This window comes from Ochlerotatus camptorhynchus, unplaced genomic scaffold (genome assembly GCF_037179485.1).
Source record: "Ochlerotatus camptorhynchus isolate MF236.1 unplaced genomic scaffold, CSIRO-AGI_Acam_v1.1 ptg000523l, whole genome shotgun sequence".
In the NCBI taxonomy this organism is placed as follows: Eukaryota; Metazoa; Arthropoda; class Insecta; order Diptera; family Culicidae; genus Ochlerotatus; species Ochlerotatus camptorhynchus.
In genome coordinates, this window is record NW_027041007.1 from 699,663 (window position 1) to 727,419 (window position 27,757).

Sequence of the window (27,757 nt, forward strand, 5' to 3'; positions counted from 1 at the left end):
TCAACAGCTGAACGTTCGGTAAACAGTTCGCTGATTTATCGAAAGGATATCGATACAAACGGAATCAAAAGCCCCCTTAATATCCAAGAAAACTGAACGCATTTGCTGTTTTCGAGCATACCCAAGTAACCGTAGACACGTTATTTCGCCTTTTTGGCTATATACGGGCCTTATCAGAACTTGCAAACACTGGTATAGCCGTTTTTCAGCTGTATATAGCCAAAAAAACGAATTAAAGTGCCTATGGTTACTTGGGTAGGTCAGTTGAATTTCGGTAGAAAGCATAGCAAGGAAGTCATTCGTTCCTTTGCCCCTCTGAAACCCAAATTTCGTATCTGAAAGTAAACCATTCAGACGAAGAAGAAAACACTGATGGTTGGCATTCAATTTTAATTCAAGATTAGAACCATGGTTCTGCATATCTTGAAATAAAATTGTACAATTTTTTTAATGTTTGGAATATCATCTGTTCACAATGGATTCCATGTACAACGTTCCAAATTGTTATAATGCTAGTTATATTACATCGTTAATTAAATTGTATATATCATAAACCTATACATTGTTAATCATATAAGTTTCTAAATAAACAGCTCCAGGCCAAATAGCAATCAAAAATTTAAATTTTTACTTGAACTTCGCCGAGTTACTCGGAATTTGGCCTATTTGTTTGTTATGTGCAAATCATGCACATTTGTGCTTAAATTCGGCCATTTTGAATAATGAAAATCTGTTTTCAAAATGTCCTATCTGACATGTTTTAGAAAATCAATGCACAGAACCGTTACTTCACCTCTACCCCAAGTAACAATTTACCAGCCTTTTGGCTACTCTGATCTATTGTGGTTTTATAACGGCAATAAGCAATTTTTAGTTTAAATACAGCATTAAACAGTGAAAAACATTCTTTTTTTTTTGAACTCTTTATTTGTTTCAAATTCAAAATAAATTACATTTCATTTTAACCTAGGTGCTCCAGTTACTACAGTAACTTACCAGCCTTAATTGTTATGATATATATCTAAGTATTTTTACATTGTTTCTGTCTTGGCAATTCAGTATTTTAAACAGGTTTTTTTTAAACCGGTATGTCAGTATAACAATTGCAAACTTAAAACTAAAAAACTAAAACTAAATATTACCTAAGTATAAAGGGAATTAATCGTTGCAATTGAGGATTGCAACGATTTTTGCCTGAAATTATTATTTATTTTGTTGGACATTCGCTCTAAAGTCTCAACATTCGAAATTCTATGTACCAGGGAGGCAACTTCAAAATCATCTTCAGAACTTTGTTCTGAATCCTTTGAAGTGCTTTTTTCCTGGTAGTGCAACAACTAGACCATATTGGCACAGCGTAAAGCATGGCCGGTCTAAAAACTTGTTTAAATATTAGAAGTTTATTTGTCAGGCAAAGTTTGGATTTCCTGTTTATAAGAGGATACAAACATTTTATATATTTGTTACATTTGGCTTGAATGCCTTCAATGTGATCTTTAAAAGTTAATTTTTGGTCAAGTATTAATCCAAGATATTTCACTTGGTTTAACCAGGAAATTGGAACTCCGTTCATAGTGACTATGTGACTACTACTAGGTTTCAAAAACGAAGCTCTAGGCTTGTGTGGAAATATTATAAGTTGAGTTTTGGAAGCGTTGGGAGAAATCTTCCATTTTTTTTTAATAAGAAGAGAAAATATCTAAACTTTTCTGCAGTCTGCTGCAAATAACACGAAGACTTCTTCCTTTAGCGGAAATGCCTGTGTCATCAGCAAACAAAGATTTGTGGCAACCCTGAGGCAAATCAGGGAGGTCCGAAGTGAAAATGTTATACAATATAGGCCCAAGAATGCTACCCTGAGGAACTCCTGCACAAACAGGTAGTCGATTGGATTTGGAATTTTGATAATATACTTGCAGAGTTCTGTCAGTTAAATAGTTTTGAAATAATTTCATAATATAGAGTGGAATATTAAACTTTTTCAAATTTAGCAATCTAACCTTCATGCAAAACACTGTCGAATGCTTTTTCTATGTCTAGAAGAGCAACTCCAGTTGAGTGGCCTTCAGATTTGTTTGAACGAATTAAATTGGTAACTCTTAAGAGTTAACGAGTAGTTGAATGCCCATGGCGAAATCCAAACTGCTCATCTGCAAAAATTGAGTTTGTATTGATGTGAAGCATCATTCTATTTAAAATTATCTTTTCAAAAAGTTTACTTATTGAAGAAAGCAAACTTATTGGACGGTAGCTAGAAGCTTCAGCTGGATTTTTATCTGGTTTCAAAATTGGAACAACTTTTGCATTTTTCCATTTATCAGGAAAGTATGCCAAGTGAAAACATCTGTTAAATAATTTTACCAAGAAAGACAAGGTACTCTCTGGGAGTTTTTTGAAGAGGATATAGAAAATTCCATCATCACCTGGAGCTTTCATATTTTGAAACTTTTTAGTTATAGACCTTACTTCGTCCAAATCAGTCCCCCAGGAATCATCAAAAATATTTTCCCGAGAGAAAATATTCAGAAAATCCCGAGCAACCTGATTCTCAATAGGACTAGTAAGACCCAAACTGAAATAATGGGAACTCTCGAATTGCTCAGCAAGTTTCTGAGATTTTTACAAATTTGTGATCAAAATTTTACCACCTTCTTTAAGCGCTGGAATAGGCTTTTGAGGTTTTTTCAAAATTTTTGTGAGTTTCCAAAAGGGTTTGGAACTCGGGTCTAATTTAGAAACATTATTTTCAAAAGCTTTGTTGCTCAGGGCAGAGAATCGCTTTCTAAATTGATTTTGCAAATCCTGCCAGATAACTTTCATAGCAGGATCGCGTGTTCTTTGATATTGTCTCCTACGGACATTTTTAAGACGGATCAAGAGCTAAAGATCGTCGTCTATTATAATTGAATCGAATTTAACCTCGCATTTTGGTACTGAGGCAGCTCTTGCTTCAACTATAGAAGTAGTCAGAGATTCAAGAGCATAATTAATTTCATCTTTGGTTTGCAAAGGAATGTTTGGATCGAAGTTATATTCCATAAATGTTCGATATTGCTCCCAATCAGCTCTATGGTAATTGAAAATAGAGCTGTTGGGATTACAAATTGTTTCTTGGGATATTTCAAAAGTTACTGGAAGGTGATCAGAACCGAAGTCAGCATGGGTAAACAATTGGCTACAAAGTTGACATGAATCAGTTAAGACCAAATCAATAGTGGAGGGATTTCTTGCAGAAGAAAAGCATGTTGGACTGTTTGGATATTGAATAGTGTAATAACCTGCAGAACAATCATCAAACAGAATATTACCATTGGAATTGCTTCTAGCATTATTCCATGAGTGGTGTATTGCATTAAAATCACCAAAAATGAAGAATTTAGACCTATGACGGGTAAGTTTCTGGAGGTCACCCTTGAGAAAATTCTTTTGCTGGCCTACGCATTGGAATGGCAAATAGGCAGCTATAAACGTAAGTTGTCCAAATTTTGTTTCAACAGAAACTCCCAAAGTTTCAAAAACTTTGGTTTCAAATGAAGAAATAATTTTATGTTTTATTCGTCAACGCCACCACAGGGTCCATCAAGACGATCATTTCTATAAATTAGATAATTTGAGTCCTTCTTAACCTTATGGTCAGGTTTAAGGAACGTTTCAGTTATAACGGCAATATGCACGTTATGAACTCTCAAAAAGTTAAATAGCTCGTCTTCATTATCTTTAAGAGATCGAGCATTCCAATTTACAATATTTAATGCTTTAAAATCCATTACTGAATTTTAAAGTCATGACAATATTATTAGCAAATTTTACTCCATTTTGAATAGCACCAAACATGGAGTTAGATTTAAGCATATCAGAAATCATGTCAATTAATGAATTCTGTAAAAATTCCATTTTAGGGGCAGTCCCAAGTCAAAATTGTCAAAATTTCCGTTAGAACGTTGGTTAGTATTTTGATTTCTACCCGTTGCAATAGCAGCATAGGTAGCTCCATTAACTCGCTGAACATTGTTAGCAGCGTGGGGAGTAGGTACACATGAAACATTTGAAGCAGGGGTGATATTTGTACCTACGGGTACGAATGTAGAATTTGTTCCTCGAAATCCCTTGTTAACAGCAGAGGAATTTGTACCTGTTCGGAAACGTGGAGCGTTTCCTACCTGTCGGTTAGAACGAGATTGTAGGATCGCTTTGCGAGTCTTACATTCCCAAAAATTGGATTTGTGGTTTTCATCACAATTTGAACATTTAAATTTCTTAGGATCTTCCTTCACAGGACAGTCGTCCTTTGCGTGAGAGGAATCACCACAATTCATGCATTTAGCTGGCATATAGCAATTTTTAGTTCCGTGACCCCATCCCTGGCACTTACGGCACTGAGTGAGGTTTTGGAAATTTCCTCCAGTCTTCCTGAAGTGTTCCCACTTCACTCGGACATGGAGCATAAGGCTAGCTTTTTCTAAGGCCTTAAGGTTGTTTAGTTCACTAGACTTGAAGTGAACTATAAAAATCATCAGCAATCCCGTTGTGCGAATCGCCAGGACAAGATTTCATTTTCATTTTGATTACTTGGAGTGGCACAACTCCAAGTAATTTTGCCAGTTCATCTTTGATCTGATCCAGGGATTCACCACTGGGCAGTCCTTTCATGACAACCTTGAACACACGTTCAGTTTTGGTGTCGTAAGTAAAAAATGTGTGCTTCTTCTCAGTAAGATACTTGAGAAAACATTCAAATCCGTCTAAGGTTTCAGCCATTACACGGCATTCACCCCGACGTCCAATTTGTAGTGAAAACTTAACTTTCACGAAATTCAAAAGTTCCATGCGAAGAGCATGGAAATCGGAAGTGGTTATCACAATAGGGGAATCTTTTCCTTCTTGGCATTAAGCCGGGAAAGTTTACTAGAATTTTTCTTGGATGATGGATCATTCTCATCATCCGTGAGCAAATCAAATTGATTACTCAAATTAATTTCTTCAGAAGGGGGGGTCAAGAGTTTGCCCCTTTTTTTTTGCGTTTAGGCGCCATGGCGGCAGTAAATTTTTTATCCAAATCGACTTCCAAGCAGATTACTATAAGAATCTGAAGGATCGAAGAGGAATTTTCCAAATCGATATCCAAGAAGGATTACCTCGGGTAGGGTCCAAAGAAGGGTCGAAGAGGAATAAGAGTTGAACAAGGTAGAACAATTTTTACAGGTTGAGCACTGAAAAGTGCTGTTTAAATTTGTTGTAGCTTTAGGTAGTAGTAACACTTCCTTAAGCAAAAATCAAATAGATCCGCACGGCAAGAGAGCACGATGTGGACTGAAAACAAAACATTCTTGATTAGTAGTTCAACTTTATGCTGATTTGAAAACCTTTTAAAGTCTGACGAGAAAATCAGAAAGTGTCTGGTTTTAAACATAAATTTAATGCAGCACTCTATCCCTTTATAAATTTGATCAGTAAATCAATTGGTATTTCTAGATAGAGCTGGAATAAGGGCTTAATTGCCTTTGTAAACAATTACTTCTCTCGTTGATTTCTACGAATTCAAGGCACGCCTACACTAACCAACGTATCCATCGGGCAGGGTAAGTCTTCCCTTACTCGATGGGGATGTTGATTTGCCAGCGAGAGCCATGACTTTCGAGAATTCCAGCTCTATCTAGATTTGTTTTATTGATATCATGACAAAATACTCATTAGAGGTGTTTTTTTTCTTTATAAAAGCAATTAAAACCGTTCGGTTTTAAACGGGATCAATAAGCATTAAACTGATGCAAAATTTGAAATTTTCGCTCCACAGTGCTTAAACGGTTCCAAATTGGGTCCTACTTAGCCTCCCAAAAATTGTACTACTTTAGACAAAACTGACATGCCACAAACCATTACAAGTTTATATGTGAATTACTATGGGAAAACATATTTTTTTGTTCATATCTATCTAACAATTCACATATGCACTATGCTTTTAAAAATAATAGCAGTAATTTTAGTTAATTTCCCCAGCTACAACTTTGTTGAAAACCAATTTTCAATCAAATGTAAGGAACAAAAGTTATTAATGATTCAAGTCACTGATGTCTTATGATTATGCTCATTCAACTGTTCAGCAGGCAACATTGGTGTTTCTGATGCGAAGAATAGAGCACAAATATCATGGCTACTATGTCACACTGCAGAATACAGTGTTGCCCACAGAACAGCTGCTTGATCATGCAATAAGATTATCAATCTCTTAAACAATTAATAACAATTTAATCTGACATTTGGCTTAAAAATGATATTGCGCAAAGTTGTAGCTTAGAAAATTTCCCGTAAGAATAGTAATAGAAATTTTCGAAAAAGTAACATGGAAAATGAGTATAAGACATTGAACAAAAAGTTTGGTTTTCCCATCGTAATTTCCATACAAACTTTGAATAGTTTGTGCCAAGTCAGTTTCTTACCAAATGAGTTTAAATTTTGGGAGGCTAATCAGGACCTGATTTGAAACCGTTTGAGCACTGTGCAGCGAAATTTTCAAATTTTGCATCAGTCTAATAAGCATATATTGATGCGTTTTCGTGTCAATGAGGTGTATCACAAAACCTTCTCCTGTTTACAAATAAAACTGAAGAGATAGATCCGCCTAGAAATAGAGAAAAACATAATCGAGTGGGACTTTCAAACGCAGATTCACAAGGAAATGCCAAACGATAACCGAGTAATAATTCTAGCAATGCTGTCGATGGAAGAGAAAAGGAATCCAATTCAAGAACATTCTGGAAGGGCAGCTCCGACAAAATCGGTCAACAATGTTGGAGCAGCCGACTGAGAGGAGCGAAGTGAATGCGGTTTACAAAGCACTGAAAGTCGTCAAATTAGATTGACGGGAATACACAGCATATTATCAATGGTAGCCTTCTGCAGAAATAACGTTGCGATGATGATCCGAATAGCATCAGTGCTAAGCTGGAACTGCGGAGAACTGCTGACAGGAAACTTGGATTGACCTTCACCTGTTCCAAATTACGTAAGGCTTGTACTCGAAAAAAAATGCACCATTTTTATCCGTGTGTAACTTTTTTATCCGTGGGTAAAAATTGATGAAAATCTGGGTATAACTAGTTTGGAGTGAATTGTTTACATGTGCAAAATTTCATAACAATCGGTTCAGTGGTTATTGAGATGTGATCGAAACAAGAAGAAAATCGCCGAAGAATTTTACGCGCCGTCATGGAAAATCCGACTGCGACCATGAGATGGATCGGAAGACAACTGGGCATCACGCATACAACTGTGTAACATCGAAAAGTTTCAATATATATTTTTTTTCCTTTATTTAACGTCGGTCTCTGTTCCGCAATCTAGTGCCAATCACCGACGGACATGGATTGCCATCTATTGACGGCAATCGAATGTGCAGGAAGGCAGCTTCCACATCTGCGTAGGATATCGCACCCATTCAATTCAACACACATGGGCCGGGACCAACGGCTTTACTTCCCTTCCTAAGGAAGACGTGACCAGAGATTTGTATGCCTCAGAAAAATCCCACCGACCTCGGCTGGGATTGAACCCAGACCCATCGGGGTGTTAGAAAGCAGTCACGCTTACCACTACACCACCGGCGCCGGCAAGTTTCAATATATGACTAAAAGTTGTTGTTCTACGATTTCTGTTAATTTCTAAGCATCCAAGTTTGCATTTTTCATATGCTTCAAAGAAATCTAAAATATTCGTAACTCCACTGGGCAGTATACAAAAAACGAATGCAGAAATGGTACGGACAAAGAAAGCTCTCACATAACAACTGTACAGGGTTCTCTAAGCTGTCGAAACGAGCAGACATATCTCTCGATGCGTATAAACAGATCGTCTGTATAGCCGAAGATAAAGTGTTTTTTGTATTGTACATAACGATTAAAGTTTTAAGATGTTACATATACACTGCACAGTGGTCCAGAATGCAGATTTAGGTGGAATGATATGTTTTGAGCCTGAAATTGAAACTTTAGGCTAAAATTCTCTTCTACAAAGTTGTTTCTTATAGTTAGACCCTCATTTTTATGACAATGAACTCTAGGGTGGTTCTTATTATCATTAAAATCACAAATCTAACTTTTTTGTTTGAATAAATTAAGGTATACATTTTTCGACAAAGTTATAGCTGAGCTAATTTCAAGCAACTTTGTTGAAAACAACTTTTTTGTATTTCTTAAATTGGCCGATTTAGAGCTATTTTCTTGAATTGAGTAAGGGTGGCGCTAAAAAAAACAGTTATTTTGCTCTAGTTTTCTTATTTCGAATTTTTCCGCAAAGGTGTCTTGAAATGACTTTTAGATCTTTAGAAGGCGCAAATTTTTGCTGCAAAAAGCTTGTCAATACCTTTCGCCGATCAAGAGTTATTGACGTTTATGTACTAAAAATTTGCATTTTTCAAATGGTAATATTTCTGGTTGAGGCCAACAAAAAAAAAGTTTTTATACGGCATTTGAAAGGGCGTATGTTATTCTGAATAATATGAAAAAATTGGAGGTACGTTATTTTTTAAACTCGTATAAAATCAATTCGAATTTATTCATTTTTTTACTATATTTGGGTATATCTTTTTCATTAGAAGACCTACAGACAACAAATTTCATCTTCTTAAGACTTTTAAAACTCTTTAAGGTGAATGTTTTATAGCACAATTTGTTGTCTGTATCTCTTCTAATAAAAAAGATATACCCAAATTTAGTAAAAAATATGAATAATTTCAAATTGATTTTATACGAGTTTAAAAAATAACATACCTCCAATTTTTTCATATTATTCAGAATAACATACGTCCTTTCAAATTCCGTAAAAAACTTTTTTTTGTTTCCCCAACCAGATATATTAACATTTAAAAAGTGCATATTTTTAGTATAAAAACGTCATTAACTCTTGATAGGCGAAAGTTATGATAAGCTTTCTGTAACAAAAATTTGCGCCTTCTAAAGATCTAAAAGTCATTTGAAGACATATTTGCTGAGAAATTTGAAATAAGAAAACTAGAGCAAAATAACTGTTTTTTTTAGCGCCACCCCAACTCAATTCAAGAAAATAGCTCTAAATCGGCCAATTTAAGAGATACAAAAAAGTTGTTGTGAACAAAGTTGCTTGAAATTAGCTCAGCTATAACTTTGTCCCAAAATGTATACCCTAATTTATTTAAACAAAAAAGTTAGATTTTTGATTTTAATGATAATAAGAACCACCCTAGAATTCATTGTCATAAAAATGAGGATCTAACTATAAGGAACAACTTTGTAGAAGAGACTTTTAGTCTAAAGATTCAATTGTAGGCTCAAAACATATCATTCCACCTAAATCTGCATTCTGGGCCACTGTGCACTGTATCGCAAAATTGAGCGTATACCCTAGTGCAACATTTTTTCAAACATTGTGAATAGATTTTTTAAAGTTTGGGTGGTGGTTAAACAGATGTTTATTGATTTATAGTTTTAGTTTTGAACTTTATTTGAATAACCTGTATGAAGTTAGATTTATTTTAGTAAAATGCACGACTGCCCTAGGGGGGGGGGGGAGGGGGGGTCCTAAACTCAGCGACACAACGGCTTTCGGTAAAATGGCATTCGGCCCAATTTTCCATAGTAATTTTTTTCGCCCCTTCCTAGCTCGAAACCTGGCTACACCCTTGAATATTTATGAATGATCTTTAGTATGACTAAAAATGGCAAAATTTCAAAAAGCTAAGTTCATTATATTTCAAGGATTAAGGTTTTTCAAGGAAAAGGCGTTTTTCTCAAATAGCTCTTACTTTTAATAAACGCAACCAAATATTTTTTTTTTGTTTCTTTATTAAAGAGACTTTTAGCCCTAGGCTCTGCAACCAAATAAGCCCAATACTGTATCAATAACGCTAGTTTAAAGCATATTTGAACTTTATACGCTGATGGTCATTTCCCCTCTAAAATCACTTTAAAGTTTCACTAAGTTTACTAAAATTCAAATATCTACAAATATCGGTTGTAATTAAGTTATATTAATTATTTTAACGCCAAATCAAAGGTGATAAAATTTACTTTGACATTATTTTTTAGTGAGATTAGTGGTACATCCACTACAAACATTTTTATTTACATTGTTAAAAACATGAATTTTTCTTTGAAAAACGCAAATTATAAAAAATAAGCAATCTTTTAATTAACAGCAATACTACTAATCTAACTGGCAATTGATGTTCAGTTGATCGAAAGAAAATTTTCTTACCTTTACTGAAATATTTCACTTTATTCGATTTGTATTTCAAATTTCAGTTTCATTGAAGACCGCACTAGACCATCGGCGAACAGACCTACCCTCTGAAGTGATTCCGCTTGACCGTCGTCTGGGGCCCGACAGCTCCCCTCCCGTGCTCGTTTCCCCACTCGCCGCTCTCAAACTGAACGGTACGCTATTCTTCTTCTACTCTTCCATTTTCTTCGTCGGTTGGCATTGGCGTTGAAACTGGACCGTCCAAAGATAGCCATCGTACACCCTACTTCTCGCCCTCGCTATGCCAGCTAGTGGCCAATCGATTCGGTTAAAAAAGGAGTGCAGCATCCAACCTGGTCACCGTTCCTTGTGGAGTTCCGTTGTTGTGGCTGCTAGTTCTGCTGCTGCTTGGGGAAGGGATTTGTCTAAAAAGTGCATTGTTTGGAATTGGTTGCAGTTGCTGACAGTATATATATGTAGCTGTAGTCCGATAGAAATGAGTTTTCTGCGAGCTTCATAACGCAAATGAACTGTCATTGTTTTCGAGCGAGACCCTGTGCTTTCACCGATAGTTTGCTGAGTGGGATATTTGGGTACACCGGGTACCTGCATTTGAATCTCAATCGAAAAATGCAATCTCAATTGATGAAGCCATGAGATCCTGACTGTTGTCCGTCTTGTCAGCCGAGAAATAATTGGACAATTACTTAAAATGCTGCTTCAAATGGAGTAATCGATTCCAGGATGAAGAGATGCTTTCATGTTGATTACAGTGCGACAAAGCTGTTGCAAGAAAATGATGTCTTTTACTACTATGTCTATGCTTTGATCCATGGTGAAAGATAATGACAGACATTTACGTCTGCATGAACGAGTTGCTTACATATTGTGGCATGCCTTGTGATTTTGTTTGTATGCAGACAGTGAAGACAGAGTTAATTCCATTGGATGTTTAAACAATTATAGGGCAGAATGTTTTAGATTTCATACATGCTTTTGTACGATTCCAATTCATTATAGAAAATAAGGAGGTTAAAAAGTTTATTCAAAATTCAAGAACCAGATTTTCAATTTGCAAACATTGCAAACAAGAACTCATGCAACTGTTGGTGCGCTTGGTCTATAGAGTTAAAGAGATAATTTTTGTTTTGTTTTCATAAAAATTTTAACTTTCTTAGAGCGTTTGGAATTTAAAGATCATTTTTGCGTTTTGAAGCCCATTGTGGATATTTTTAAGCCAGTAGTTTTCTGGACTCATTTGACGTTTTAAGACTTTTTCCACGTTTGAAGGGCATTTTGGCGTGTTCAATTTATGTTAGAGTATTTGGAATATTTTTGGCGATTTTCAGCTGCTTTACCCGAAACCAAGCCAACTTCCAACTGACTGGCATCACCTTTCCAGATTCGTATGAAATTTGTACGTGTTTCCACTATACAGTCTAGCGAGTTCAAAAGATAAGTTTTTAACCTGCAACAGCTCATATCCTTCGCCCAGAACGAAAAATGTTCCTGCAACCACTTCTGAGTGCGGTTCGAGGTGTGGCATGGAGCCCCATCTTGTTGAAATACAACATTTGGCTTCGGACCGTACTGTTCTTTGATCCACGGAAGAACATACTTACTTAAAATCCCGATGTAGACCTCCGTTTTGACCTTGTCACCTTCTGGAATGAACACCGGGTCCATTTTTTTGCCATCGGAAGAGAACTAATATACCGGTCTGGAATTTGATACGGGATAGACGGTAAACACTCGTCGGTGAACAGGATTACCGGATTTTTTCACTTAAGGAAGTTCAAGATTTTCTTGCATCGTTCGACTCGTAGCTCCCGGATGCGGTTGGTAATCATGAGAGTTTTTTTTTTTCGTGCCCTCGACTTCGCCCCGCAATCTTCCTTTACGATCTTCCGTGGCGTAAAGTCACTGATCCCGTGTTCCTTTGCCATTTTCCTTATTGAACGCACTGGATTCACCTGAATCTTTCTTCTGATAGCAGCGATAACCCTCGGAACCAGAGCTGACCTCGGACGACGGATAGTTGTCCTTTCTTTTCTCGGTCTAAAACCCTTTTGACGGTCCACCGGGACACTCCCACGGCGATTGAAATGTCTTTTTGCGACATTTGCGCGTGCGACAAATCACGAATACGCTGCCACTTCGTCATGGTGCAACTGTCAAACTAAGTAAATCATTTTCTTTTATACACAGCCTACTACGGTATGAGCTATAGGTTACGTGCATGCAAAGAAAACCAAGGCATTGTATGCACAGGTGAAACGGGAACCTTATTTGTACGATGGTGCAAATATTATCACGCATACGGTAAGTTCATAGAGACCCAAAACCAGTCCTACGATGCTCGCACGGCGTTACAAGAAACAAGGACGAATGCCAAGTTTCAACGCCTACTGGATAGGTCGGGCCAGATGGACAGGTTAACACCGACAATGAACGCGAAAGCCATCCTTAATGCAACGTCCATAGATGTTCCAGAAGAAGTACAGGTGCTGATAAGCCTGGGTCCCAAAGTCTCGCACCCCCCGTTCAACATGGACATGGATCGATACTCGTAACGACAGGATAGCGGAAAGGGAGTATTCCGATTTCCACACATGTGGCGTCTGCAGGCGTGGAAGGGAGGAGGCCGGAGCCAGGATGCGGTTGAGCTTCTCGGTGTAATTTCGAGGCCGTAGAAAAGTCGACTGTCAATAACAGCCCGGGCAGTGTTCACTCGGCTGTCGACAGAAGCAGACCACTCTCAATGTGTGTCACGCGATCGTCTGTTTACTCGGCAGCAACCATTGTGTGGTCCTCCCAAGGGGTGGTCACTCTACACACTTATTTTGCGCCAACATTTTTCTCAGTGTAACCTCAGTGTGCCCCAGCTGTACGGGCAGTGCCAAGAAGTCATTGAACTGACTTTTATTTGCTTGTGAATAATGCCTTGCTTGGCAACCCGGTATTTTAACAGCTCTTGTTTTTGTTTTGTTTTTCAATGTTTTCAAAAACGACACGGACTCCCGTTGGGACTATACACTGGATGCATCCGTCTCCAAGGATGCCTGCAACGGACGAGCTCCGGTGCTACACGATCCTTCCATCTTCGGCGGAAGGCCGACCCCGCACAACGAACGTCAATCATTAGTCAACCAGCCCTTCTGGGAACCGGCGGAGGAAACGGATTTGCACCGCCCGAGTATCATCCGTCGAGAAACTGGAAACCAACACCGCGTGGAACACACGTCGGACAGATGAAGGACGCACCGCTGACCCGAAACGGAGCAGTCAACTTCATTCAACCGGCACAGCAACAGGGCGCAGTGATGATGGTCTACGGACTCGATAACAACACAGCCAACACCGATAAGCTGTTCAATCTGTTCTGCCTGTATGGAAATATTGTCAGGATCTCGGTCAGGATAAAGTAATTGAAGACCAACGAGAGTACCGCCATGGTCCAGATGGGTGAACCATCGTAGATGAACCAGTTGAACGCAGCATCCAACACTTGAACAACATCGAAATGATGATAGCAAAATTCAAATTGCATTTTCCAAGCAGAACTACTTGTCAGAGTCCACCAACCCATTCACCCTGCCAGACAATTCGATCAGCTTCAAGGTCTACAGCACCTCCAAGAAAAATCGCCTCCCAGGCCAGCAAAAATCTCCACTTCTTCAATACCCCACCTGTATGCCGTCCGAGGATCTGCTGCTGACTGCATTCACCACCAAGGACTGCCACCCGCCGCAAATGCGAATGTTCCCGCTGAAATCGGAAAGTTCCTCCACCGGATTGGTCGAGTTCTCAAGCAACCCTGGCGAACGCCATCATGAAGTGCAACCACAGCGCGGTCGATTACAAATGCACAAAATTCCCGTTCATTATGAAGTTGTGCTTCTCCTCCTCCAATAAGATGAACGGTGCGTGGAGCAACGAGAACATCGAAAACACGTTAGCTTTGAAAGAGCGGAAGTTTGTTTTTCTCAGAACAGAAAGGATTTTCCTTTTTTTTTGTGTAGTTAATTTTATAATCCGTAATTATAGGTAATTTCTTATTGTGTTAGTTGGAAGTGCAAAAAGTCAAGAGAGTAAAAATAATTTGATGAACTATTTGAGATTTTGCCAAGACGGTCCTCCAACACTATACGTTGAACGATGGAATGGTTGGTGTAGCAGCCACCACCATGGATGTATTCGAGCAGTTCGAATGGTCGGATGGTATAATTTTTGTTTGGTTGTTGACTTTCCGATTAAATCTCAAGCACCGCTTGTCGAGACCGGACCGAGATTTCCAGCGTCGACCACGGCTATACGAATTAGCGATGCAACTCCCACGGCTGATTCCAATGCTGCTGCTGCTGCTGATCCTTCTGCTGGTCCGTCTCCTCTAAAATTCGCCAAAAAAGACGGACCAGCAGCAGCATTGGAAGCAGCCGCAGCCGTGGGAGCTGCATCGCTAGTCCGTGTAGCCATGGCCGGAAACCTCGGTCAGGTCAAGATACCGCTGTCAGCTGTTTTCGTCTGGGAGGAAATGTGGATGCGACTGCCGTCACGGGTGTAGCGATTTTGAGAATCCATGGCGAGACTTGGTGGAGATTCACGAAGAGATTTTGAAAATAATTTCAGTGTTGCCAGTAACTTTAAAGATCATAAAAATTGTAACCATGGGTGCCAAACAGTACCAATGACTTCGCTCGGGTGTGCCCAAGTTTGATTTTGGCACACTGTGTAGAGTGACGAACCCCTTGGGTCCTCCTCATTGTTCTTCATCAGCAGTTCTTTCAGTCGATGCGACGTCGACTTTGGAAAGCAACCGTTTCGTGATGAATGTGTGAGTGATGACCACGTTTTGCGTCCATTGCTGGAAGCACTCTGACCCTCGTTGGAGAATCTGCCATACAAGTAAACCACTGGAAGTTGCTCCCGTTCTGGTAGAGGAGGCTTATTGGATAGCGGAAGATAAAATGTTTATTGTGTTGTACCTTTTGACTATAATTTTAAGATGTATTGTATAGTGAACAAGAATCCTCGGCTCTGTAAAGTTAATTCGGTTGAGCCTTATCAAATAAATTAATAAAAAGGCGATCTCACGGCTGCTTGAGGTCGGTTTATTGCCATCAGAAAAAGCTTTGTCGATTTGGAGGGAAGGAAAATCGGGAGGAATTCGAAAATCACGAATGCTGCTTGTGGAGGGGTTTACGCGCTGGATGAATTCGCTGTCGTAACGACTGACAGCAGACAAACCGGCGAAATAGTTCCCTAATTCGTCGGCGATATTCTTCGGTTCTGAGATCGTGGTGCCATGAGCTTGGATAGTAGGTGGAGTAGACCGTCGCTTGCCACTAAGAGCGTTGACGCGATTCCACAGGTCACTTGACGATTGGGATTCTTCGATTGAATCCAGGAAACCCATCCAGCTAGATCGCTTTGCATCACAGATCACCTGTCTGCACGAGAGATGGCGTTCTCGGTAACACTTCAGCGCTTCCTCCCTACCAGGATCATCTAAGGCGAGGTGCTTAAGCCGGCGTAATACTTTGCGTCGCACTTCCACCGCACGTTTGGTATCCGCGTTCCATCAACGTAGGGCTTTTCGCCGGGGTACGTTACCAGTCCTTGAAATGGATAATGTTGCAGCTTCGTAGAGTACTTCGGTGAAGCTGGTGATATCGTTCGGATCGCGTTGCTGAAAGAGAGCGTCGGTTTTCTCCATGAAAGCGTCCCAGTCGGCTTCCTCGTAACGCCACCTGGGTCTTCGAGTCGTTGGGGGACTGCACCTACGGAAAGCTGTATATGGATCGAGTAGTGGTCGCTACCGTGCAAGTCGTTACTAATATTCCACTGAAAATCACTGACGAGTCTGCTCGGGTACATTTTAGGCCGGATATTTTTGGGTAATACATTAACACAAATTTCGTATGTTTTTTACAAAGTTGGTTTATTCAACCTCCTCTCCTAGGCTAAATGCCCGCACCTTGGACTTAACGCTACCCATCAAAACCTGCGCAACATTTGCACCATCTCTCTTACACACTTTCATCCACTCTTTTTTCAAATCCTTGTCGTTTTTGAAGACCTTTCCTGTATTCCGGAGCTTGACCTTCATAATCGCCCAGAATTTTTCTATTGGGCGAAGTTCGGACGAGTTTGCCTGATTTGCCTCCTTCGGCACAAAAACCAACATCGTTGGCTTCGTACCCCTCCATCACCGGTTTCGCGTAATGGCACGATGCCAGATCCAGCCAAAACAGAGTGTCACCCTCGTGGGATTCTTCTTTATATATTTGGCCGTTGATGGTGCCGGTCGTTATGTACGGCTTGCAACATTTGCTGCACCCACAGATCACCTGTAACACTAAGTACTTCTTGGCAAATTTGTCAACCTTCTTTTTCCGGAACTTCTCCGGAACATCCAGGTGGGACTTGCCGACGAAAACCTTCAGGCCAGGGGTCTGCTTGGCGTCCGCTTTAATGTACGTCTCGTCGTCCATTACGATGCATTTCGTCTGCACCAACCACTCCTGGTACAGCTTCCTGGTGCGGGATTTGGCCACTGTATTTTGTATACCGGTTCGGTTAGGCGCCTTCTTTAACTTGAAAAAAATGTAGTCTGGCCTGCTTCATTGTCTGTTGAACGAACCAGACCGAAGAATTGACGTCCCGAATCAAAAGGTTCGGATTGCAGTTGAAGTAATCTCTCACCTTCCTTGCGTTCACGGGGTCTGTCGTATTTGCTTTTCTTCCACTGCCAGCTCGCCGCTGAGTCATCTGACTCTTCTTGAACGATTTTACCACACGAGACATGGTCGAATTGTCGATTCCGAACTGTTTCGTGATCCACCTATGAGACTGGCCTGGATTTTCCACGACGACTCCCATAATTTGTCGAAGCACTTCTTGCTTGGATGCTATCTTGATAACTTGATAGATTGTGGCGAGATTTTGCACATGTAAACATTAGACTCTAAATTAGTTTTACTCAAAATTTCATCAATTTTTACCCATGAAATAAAAAGTTAAACACAAAAGAAAGTGTTGCATTTTTTTCGTACACAATCATTATGTTTAGATCAGTTGTACGTAACGCTTGATTCGATTTGGAAAACATTGTTATCTGCTTTCGGTGACGCCAATTCATTTGCATAGCTTCTTATACCCAGGCGCTTGAACGCTCGTCGGTCGTAGTTTGTTGTGATGTTAGGGGAACGGTGGCCTAAGAGTGACCGTTTTTGCTTACTGAGCAGAAGATCATGGGTTGGAATCCAGGCCCCTTTTCATTACTGAGATGATAGAGTTACATCAGTTGCTTACCATGCTTTAAAAGATCGCGTCACTTTCCAAAGTGAATCCCGTTGTTATTCACTCATCCTATTAATAAAAATGTGCTTCCCACATTTAGCTTCGACAGAGTTTCAATGATCGATTTTCTGATCGCCTCTTTTTGAAGAGTGCAGAGCGAAGAGTGGATAAGGTTAATGAAAAAATCGCTCATGTAGCAAAATTGGCAGGTTTTATGTGTCAAACGCAAACTTCACTATCTTTTTTTGTTACTTACACAAACAAAATATTATCATAATATCTTCTTATTTCATAATTTCATAAAACATTTTTTAGCCCAAATGAATGGAAGGCACTCTGATCGTAAGTAACACAGGTAAACTTATCGCATTTAATTGACCTTCTTATCTAGTCTAATAAGTTGTGAATTACTCTAATTAGCTTAATTAATTTTTTCCTGCAGTTCACGTAGATAATTTTCTGCTAACCAATCATAGAAATATGTCACAGTACTGTCCACATGTTTGTGAACATTAAAACGAAAAAAATTTGGAAGCTGTGAGATCGTTTAAAATTGTTTTCCTCTTTTTATTGGCTGTTAAGTGATCTTTGAACACTTGTACAGGCTTTTTTAATCGAGAGCTTTCTAAGCATGCACCGTTTTTACACTGCTACGTTGTGTAGCAAGCACAATTTTATCCATCGATTTCACGAAAACCGAGAAATTTTCCGAAGTGAAATATTCAGCATCTAAAAAAAATAACTCAATCCATTCTGAAAACACAAATACGATGAAGGCCTCAGGAGCTTTCGTTGAATCCATTTGTCTTGTTCTGGTCCACACACGTTAGAACTGTACTGTCCAGTCTCGGCACCTTTCGCAACCGGTCACCATTGTTGGCTGTTTCCGCAAGCAACTACAGGACAAACAAGAACCAATGACTTGCATGAACGTGGTGGATTCTACGTGAGGCATTAACTTCATCAGACTCAGACTCCACCATGCAGTACAACGAGCTTCGCATGAACGACGAGGGTACCGAACGATCAGATAGATAAAAATGCAGTCAAACCAGATGGTATGGCACTATAAAAAATATCGTTGAACGATTCAAAAGTCACGAATATTCACAACATTCCAGTTTCAGGTATTCAGGTTAAAGATTGACAGGTGCGACGAAATCAATGAACTGATTTTTTCACCGATTTTCTCTGCCCTCGATTCGATCAATGTTCCGAGAATTGATTGAGTGGAATGAGCAGATTATTTCTGGTTGATTGTTTTTCCCCGCACACCGGAAAAGGCGACTGGCTGGTTGGAGCGGTGCCTATATCCAGGAAGTATATGGTTGCGGTGAACCGAAACCTAAACCTACATGGTCTGGATCCTCCTATCATCACACGCCAGAGGACAGAGGTAGCGAGGGGGTGCAAATCGTTCGTTCCCATAATGATGAAGATGTTTTTCTCTTCTCGCTTCGAAGGAAAAGCGAGGACCAGCTATGCGATGGGGACTGTGATGACACACACGGACGCCTGATGCCATACGGTTTGACGGGTGACCTGAGACGGAAATCGATGATTGCCAGTTGATTCGATAAACGGTTCATGCTTTGTTTGTTGGTTGGTGGATGATTTAGGACTCGGGACGACACAGAACTATTCTGTCGTTTTTGCTGAATTTCTTCCGAATTTAATGGCCTTTTTTGTATACATCATAGAGCTTGATTTTAAGTCAATTTGCGTTTTAGTAGCACAATAAATTTGATTACATTCTTATCGATAATCTGTTTAATTGATTGCGGTTTTTTTTTCCTTGATTTGTTTTCCGTCGATCTTGTTTTCCGAACAGAGTACCAATGCTACCGATGCCAAGGAGGCCGCTCCCACAGCGGGACCCTACTTATCAACCCATCAACTCATGGACCAAAGATCAACGGCTTTAGTTCCCTTCTGAAAGACGGCGTGATCAGAGATGTTATGCCTCAGAAAATCCCGACGGGGCCGATTGGGGTTGAGCCCAGGGTATTAGGTGAGCCACGCTTATTATTGCACCACCGGCACCGCTAATTGATTGATGCTGATCTGGCAAAAAACTGTACCACAACATCAGAGCACTTAGTGAGTTCAAGTTTGAATATATAACAACTGCCTCATTTGGTACTATCGCGTCAATGAGAAGCCATTTGTAGCGAGGATCATTCACCTGAAAATTCAATTTAACCCGATAGTGTCATGTCTGTTTGTCTGTGCTATGACTTTTGCTATTATAAGAAAGCAAGAGCAAATTTTTATTACGTCGAAAATAAAAAATGTAAACAAAGTCGAGCTATTAGTGATAATCGATGCTCCTGATAACCCGTGAAAAGTGTACGTTCGTCGTTTCGCTTTCTCATTATCAAAGTAAATAAATCGAACTGTTTTGTTCTGGCAATGCTTCCTACTGTGAAAACCCTCTTGAAGCAGTTGACATTGAAGTGGCCCCTCCTTGCAGCAATCATTTCCTTCGATGGATAATTTTCCAAACGAGGTCGGGGATTTGATCACTGTTGTACAGTGGAATTGTCGAAGTCTTATTCCTAAGATAGAATCGTTTAAGTTTTTGGTTCACAATAATGATTGTGATGCATTTGCTCTGTGTGAAACTTGGCTCTCTTCAGATATCGATCTTCCTTTTCATGATTTTAACATTATTCGACTGGATCGTGAGGATTCGCGTGGAGGAGGAGTACTTTTGGGGATCAAAAAGTGCCATTCCTTCTATAGAGTGAATCTTCCACAATTTCCAGGTATTGAAGTTGTCGCATGTCAGGCTATTATTAAAGGTAAGAGCCTTTGTATTGCTTCTGTGTATATTCCTCCCCGAGTTTCGATTAGTCAAAAACAACTTTCAGATATTTGTTCAGTTCTTCCTACTCCACGGTTGATTATGGGAGATTTTAATTCCCACGGTACAGGCTGGGGGGAACTGTATGATGACAACCGTTCTACTTTGATATATGACCTCTGTGATAACTTCAATATGACAATTCTTAACAATGGAGAAGTAACACGTCTGGCTGGTCCATCCTCAAATAGAAGTAGATTAGACCTCACACTTTGCTCTAATTCATTATCGTTGGATTGCACGTGGAATGTGATCCAGGATCCCCACGGTAGTGATCACTTGCCGATCAAAATTTCGATTGCCAGTGGGTTCAATTCGTCGGAATCCGTTAACGTCGCGTACGACCTCACCCGTAATATCGATTGGACAAAGTTCAAGACCGCGATAGATGAAGCCGTGTCGTCGGTAGAAGAGCTTCCACCGTTGGAGGAATATAACTTCCTCTCCAATCTGATCTTGGACAGCACGCTTCGAGCTCAAACTCGGCCGGTTCCAGGAACGTCTTTTCGTAGGAAACCTCCTACCCCTTGGTGGGACCAGCAATGCACTGAGGTTTATCGTAAAAAGTCCGACGCGTTTAAGCTTTTCCGGAAACACGGAACACCCGAGTATTTCGAAGCGTACTCGACTCTTGAACACGAACTCAAGAGCCTCATCAAAGCCAAGAAACGCGGATACTGGCGGCAATTCGTGGACGGTTTATCGCGCGAAACGTCGATGAATACGCTTTGGAACACGGCGCGAAGGATGCGTAACCGGTCTTCGAACAACGAGAGCGAGGAGTACTCGGATCGGTGGATTCTCAAGTTCGCGCGAAAAGTATGTCCTGATTCCGTGCTGGCACAGATGATTCCTCGCGAAACGACGAATTCGGTAGACGAGATCAGCCAGCCTTTTTCAATGCTGGAGCTCTCACTCGCGCTCCTTTCGTGTCGCAATTCGGCTCCGGGGGCTGATAGGATCAAGTTCGACTTGTTGAAGAACCTCCCAGACGTCGCTAAGAGGCGCATGATGAACTTGTTTTGTCAGTTCCTGGAGTTCAATATTGTTCCAGATGATTGGAGGCGAGTGAGAGTTATAGCCATTAAAAAGCCTGGAAAACCCGCGTCAGATCATAACGCGTATCGTCCCATCGCGATGTTATCGTGCATTCGAAAATTGTTGGAGAAAATGATCCTTTTTCGCCTCGACAAATGGATTGAGACTAACCACCTACTCTCAGATAGTCAATTTGGTTTCCGTAGGGGTAAGGGAACGAACGACTGTCTCGCGTTGCTTTCCACAGAAATCCAGTTGGCTTTTGCTAAAAAAGAGCAAATGGCTTCTGTATTCTTGGATATCAAGGGGGCTTTTGATTCAGTATCGGTTGAAGTCCTTTCAGACAAACTCCACGCTTGTGGCCTTTCCCCATTAATTAATAACTTTTTGTACAATTTGCTGTCAGAGAAACATATGAGCTTTTCTCATGGAAACTCTACAGCTTCTCGATTTAGTTACATGGGTCTCCCCCAGGGCTCATGTTTAAGCCCCCTTTTGTACAATTTCTATGTCAGAGAAATTGACAATTGTCTAAGTGACAACTGCACGTTGAGACAACTTGCAGATGATGGCGTAGTGTCTATGACAGGGCCCAAAGGGGTCAACCTGCAAGGACCCTTACAGGATACCTTAGACAATTTGTCTACTTGGGCTATCCAGCTAGGTATCGAATTCTCCACGGAGAAAACTGAGTTGGTCGTTTTTTCTAGGAAGCATAGCCCAGCACAACCGAAGCTTCAACTTTTGGGTAAGCCGATCACTCATTCCATGTCTTTCAAATATCTTGGGGTCTGGTTCGATTCCAAATGCACCTGGAGATCCCACATTGAGTATCTGAGACGAAAATGCCAACAAAGGATCAATTTTCTCCGAACAATTACCGGAACGTGGTGGGGAGCTCATCCGCAAGATCTTCTAACGTTGTACCGGACAACGATTTTATCGGTTTTAGAGTACGGTAGTTTTTGCTTCCAGTCGGCGGCTAAAACTCACATCATCAAACTGGAACGTATCCAGTATCGTTGTCTTCGTATCGCGTTAGGATGCATGCACTCGACTCATACGATGAGTCTCGAAGTGTTGGCGGACATGTTGCCACTATCGGATCGGTTTTCGGAATTGTCCCTTAGGCTCCTCACCCGTTGTGAAGTTATGAACCCACTGGTAATCGAAAACTTTGAGAAGCTTCTTGAGCTAAACCCTCAAACTCGTTTTATGTCATTGTACTACGTGTACATAACTCAGGATGTCAGCCCTTCACAGTATAATCCCCATCGTGTATGCTTCTCCGACTTCGGCAATTCAGTTAGTTTTGATTTATCTATGACGCGGGAGATTCGTGGAATCCCAGAACATCATCGTTCCATGATTGTTCCGTCAATTTACGCTGCAAAGTTTGGCCAAGTTGATTCCGCAAGATCGTTCTTCACAGATGGATCACTAATAGAGTCGTCCGCTGGTTTTGGTATTTTTAACGAATTTCATAGCGCCTCTCGAATGCTTCAAGCTCCTTGTTCCGTATATGTTGCTGAACTGGAGGCAATACACTATACGCTAGAAACGATCGCCGCACTTGCACCAGATCATTATTTTATTTTTACGGATAGTCTCAGTTCTGTCGAGGCTATTCGCTCTATGAGGCCGGTAAAGCACTCCTCGTATTTTCTCATGAAAATACGAGAGCTTCTAAGTGCTTTATCTTTAAGATCTTTTGTCATCACCTTTGCATGGGTCCCATCTCATTGCTCGATTCCGGGCAATGAGATGGCTGACTCACTTGCTAAGGTGGGCGCTATGCAAGGCGATATTTACGATCGACAAATCGCCTACAATGAATTTTTCTTCATTTATCGTCAACAGTCGCTCACCAGCTGGCAAAATAAATGGAGTGAAGGAAGTTTGGGACGATGGCTATTCTCGATCATCCCTAAGGTGTCGAAGAGTCCTTGGTTCAAGGGGTTGGATGTGGGGCGAGACTTCATTCGTCTGATGTCTCGCCTCATGTCCAATCACTATTCGTTAAACGCTCACTTGTTTCGTGTTGGGCTGGGAGACAGCAATCTCTGTGAATGTGGACAAGGTTACCAGGACGCAGATCACATTATTTGGTCATGTGCTGAGCACCGTGGAGTCAGATCCGAGTTGTACGATTCCCTTCGGGCTCGAGGTAGACAACCTAATGTTCCAGTTCCGGATAATTTGGCTAGACGTGATCTGGAGTTTATGAAACTCATATATGTTTACTTTAAGAATACTAACCGTAGATTGTAAGTTTGATTAACCTTGTGTATAGTTTGTGTATTGTGCGTGTAGGTTTTTTTTAATGTTTGTCTTCAAGATGAATAGAAATAAGTTCATGTTTTAGGATTAATTAAATATTTGTATAATAAATCATATTTCAAACCTCCTTCTCCCTTTCCCCATCCAAAAAATTGTAAATCTCCACTAACCTCGAGACGACCGCGAGTAATCGGTTCAATTCCTTTAACTCTAGATTTAAGACATTAATCATGTATAATGAAAATGATAACTCGGCTTTGTAAAGTTTATTCGATTGAGCCTGTACAAATAAATTAATATAAAAAAAAAAAAAAAAATCGAACTGTTTGTTGCTAAGATGATTTCGGTGGTCCTGAAATGATGAATGGACTGCACGTAAGGAGACGTGATTGATAATTCTCCGGAATATCATGGCAAATACACTTTGACTTGTAATATTAAAGGGCCACCTAACTACGTATAGTAACTTTTGACTCAAAACCAGTATTTTTTAGCTTGAAAGCTAGCGAACTGCTTTGTATGATTTAAACCCTGCTTAGTATGTTAAACATTACTATTACTATGAGATTGTACGTGTTTAATTGGACATAGGAATAAGTTTTCGGTCATCAAAACAAGACTTTATTTTTCTCGGATCGGTGCGAATGTTACTTTCAACGTAATGAAAATTTGCTCTTGAAAGATTCTTCAAGCAGTGGTTTGAAATTTTGCTTTTAATCGAAGACAACAAATCAAGAAGACTGGCAACTCTTCCATTTTCTCATACAAACGCGAGGGGGGCGACACATCTAAATCTCAATTATAGATGCTCAACAAATCTCACACTAGCAAACCAATCTTCGAACAAATCTTCTTTCATTTCTCGCATCTACTTGCATCGCGCATCATCTTTTTGCAGGAAATTTTCAGAATGATCATCAATCTTCTTTCTATCTACTCAGCGTGCGCGCAGCTAATCACATCAAAACACAATTTTTCCTGCATCGTAAATAGAGTCGCCCCCCTCGTACAAACGCTATGAGACAGGTACAATCGCGTCATCTGCCGCTCAAAGGTAAATGCTTCGAACGAATTTGATAGCAAAGATTACATCCTCAGAAGAAGGGTTTGATTTGTTATCTTCCTTTTAACACAATTTACTCTAAAATATGCTCGAATGGTATATATTATTGATATAAAGAATATTGTTTTTAGCCTAGCTTCATGTTGATATTCGTATAGCATTTCCTCCCAACCTTACTTATTGAATATTTTTACAATTTTTCTGCATTTAATGGAACTTCCCTAAAGTGCTCAAAATTTACCAGAAGTTCCTGCAATTTTCCTAATCATGAACCTGTACTTAGTTTTCAGCACTGCCCGAAGCTACGTGACTACCTTTAAGATCAATTTCAACTAAAATTTTGATATCTTCACTAAATTTCCTGCAATTTATAGAAGTTAATGGAACTGTTTTAACTAGCTTATTGATTTTCACTGAAGTTCACGAAATTTTTCTAAAATATATTGAAAGCTATCGGAACTAACTACAAAAGATCTTTAAACTTCCATGTTGTTCTGAAAGATCTTGGAGCTACCCTGAAGTTTTCGAACCATCCAATCAATTAATGGAATTTTCCGCAATTTTTCCAATGCTAAAGGGTGGAACGGTAAAAAATTTGGTAAATTGGAAAATACTGTCAAATACCCCACAGAGTTTTTTTTAACTTGTAGGAACCGGAAATCGATGTCTAACGCCAGCTTGAAATCCAAACTGCTACCATCTTGCCATCACCATATGTCGGTTAAAGAAAAACTGGGAAACACTGTAAATACTAGACTTATGCAAATTTTGACTTTTTCGCTCCACAGTGCTTAAATGGTTTCAAATCGGGTCCTGATTAGCCTCCCAAAGTTACAACTAATTTGGTTAGAAACAGACTTCGCACAAGCCATTTGAAGTTTACATGTAAATTACTATGGGAAATCTAAACTTTTTGTTCATTGCCTTCTAATCTTTTTCCATATTGAGCTGCGAAACAGTTCGATAGCCATTCTTATAGAAATTTTTTTCAGCTACAACTCTGCTGAATATCGTTTCTATGTAAAACGAGACAGGAAAAAGTTATTAATTATTTAAAGATTGGTAAACTTATGACATGATCAAGCAGCTGCTACACACAAAATCACGGCCTCCCTGTTCGGTAATTTTTTACTGGGTTTTTGAACAGCTGAAAAAGTCAGTAAACTTAAAAAAATTGTAACAAATTGTATAAAAGTGATTTTTTCTTGAAATTTATACAGACTGTGTTCTTATTACATTTATTTGATGATAAAAATAAAATATGTTAAAATTGTTCGTTGCATTACGTGTGACCGTTATTTTCAGTTTACTGACTTTTTCAGCTGTTTGAAAACCCAGTAAAAAATTACTGACCCCAGTAAAATAATCTCTGTGTGTATGTAGGCAACACTGTAGAAGGTGTGTGTGTGTGTAGAATGTTGCTCCTATTTTGATTTTGGAATTCACTCAAGTTAGCAGAATCGCTAAAAGTTGCCAAATCAACCGTTACAAATGTAATTAAAGTGTTTGGGGAACGTTTGTCGACAGCCAGGAAGTCTGGATCGGGGGGAAATCGAAAACCGGAAGCCGCTGAGACGACAAAGAGAGTTGCCGGTAGTTTCAAGCGAAACCCTAACCTCTTTCTCCGAGATGCCGCAAATAAGCTGGGTGTATCGTCTACAACCGTGCATCGAGCCAAAAAACGAGCCGAACTATCGACTTACAAGAAAGTAGTGACTCCAAATCGCGATGATAAACAAAATACGACGGCCAAAGCGCGATCCCGGAGGCTGTACACGAGGATGCTGACGAAGTTTGACTGCGTGGTAATGGACGACGAAACCTACGTCAAAGCCGACTACAAGCAGCTTCCGGGACAGGAGTTTTATACGGCAAAAGGAAGGGGAAAGGTAGCAGATGTTTTCAAGCACATGAAACTGTCAAAGTTCGCAAAGAAATATCTGGTTTGGCAAGCCATCTGTACCTGTGGCTTGAAAAGCAGCATTTTCATAGCTTCCGGGACTGTCAACCAAGAAATTTACGTGAAAGAGTGTTTGAATAAACGTCTGCTGCCTTTCCTGAAGAAACACGGTTGTTCCGTACTGTTTTGGCCGGATTTGGCATCTTGCCATTACGGTAAAAAGGCCATGGAGTGGTACGCCGCCAACAACGTGCAGGTGGTTCCCAAGGACAAGAACCCTCCCAACACGCCAGAGCTCCGCCCAATTGAGAAATATTGGGCTATTGTCAAGCGAAACCTAAAGAAGACCAAAAAAACTGCTAAGGGCGAGCAGCAGTTCAAGGCAAACTGGCTTTCTGCGGCGAAGAAGGTGGACAAGGTGGCTGTACAAAATCTGATGGCAGGGGTCAAGCGTAAGGCCCGGCAATTCGGATTTGGAAAAGCGGAAGCCTAACTGAATATTTTTCCTGAATTTTATACTAATTGAACTTGAAAAAGAAATTTAATTTGATTTTTTAAATAAACGATTTCACCGATTTACACGCGTTTTCCCTTGACCAAATTTTGACCGTATCACCCTTTATTCAACGCCCCAGAAACACCAATGTTGCCTGCTGAGCAGTTGATTGAGCATGATCATAAGACATCAGCGCATTGAACCATTGATAACTTTCGATCCTTGTATTTAATCAAAAATAAGGTCTTCAGCAAAGTTGCAGCTGGGAAAATTTTCTACAAGTGCAGTTGAAAGTTTTTGAAGCAGACTGATATGGTGAATTATTAGATAGACATGAACAAAAATCTTGGTTTTATCATAGTAATTCCCATACAAACTTCAAATGGTTTGTGCCATCTCAGTTTCTTACCAAATGGGTTTAAATTTTGAGAGGTTAGTCAGGATCCGATTTGGAATCGTTTAAGTATTGTGGAGTGAAAATTTCAAATTTTGCATCACTCTAGTAAATACCCTACAATACCTATTTTTGGAATCGGGGTAGGGTACGGAAATCAATGTTTTTCCTGCGTTATATATTTGAATGTGGTAGAGTCAGACGCC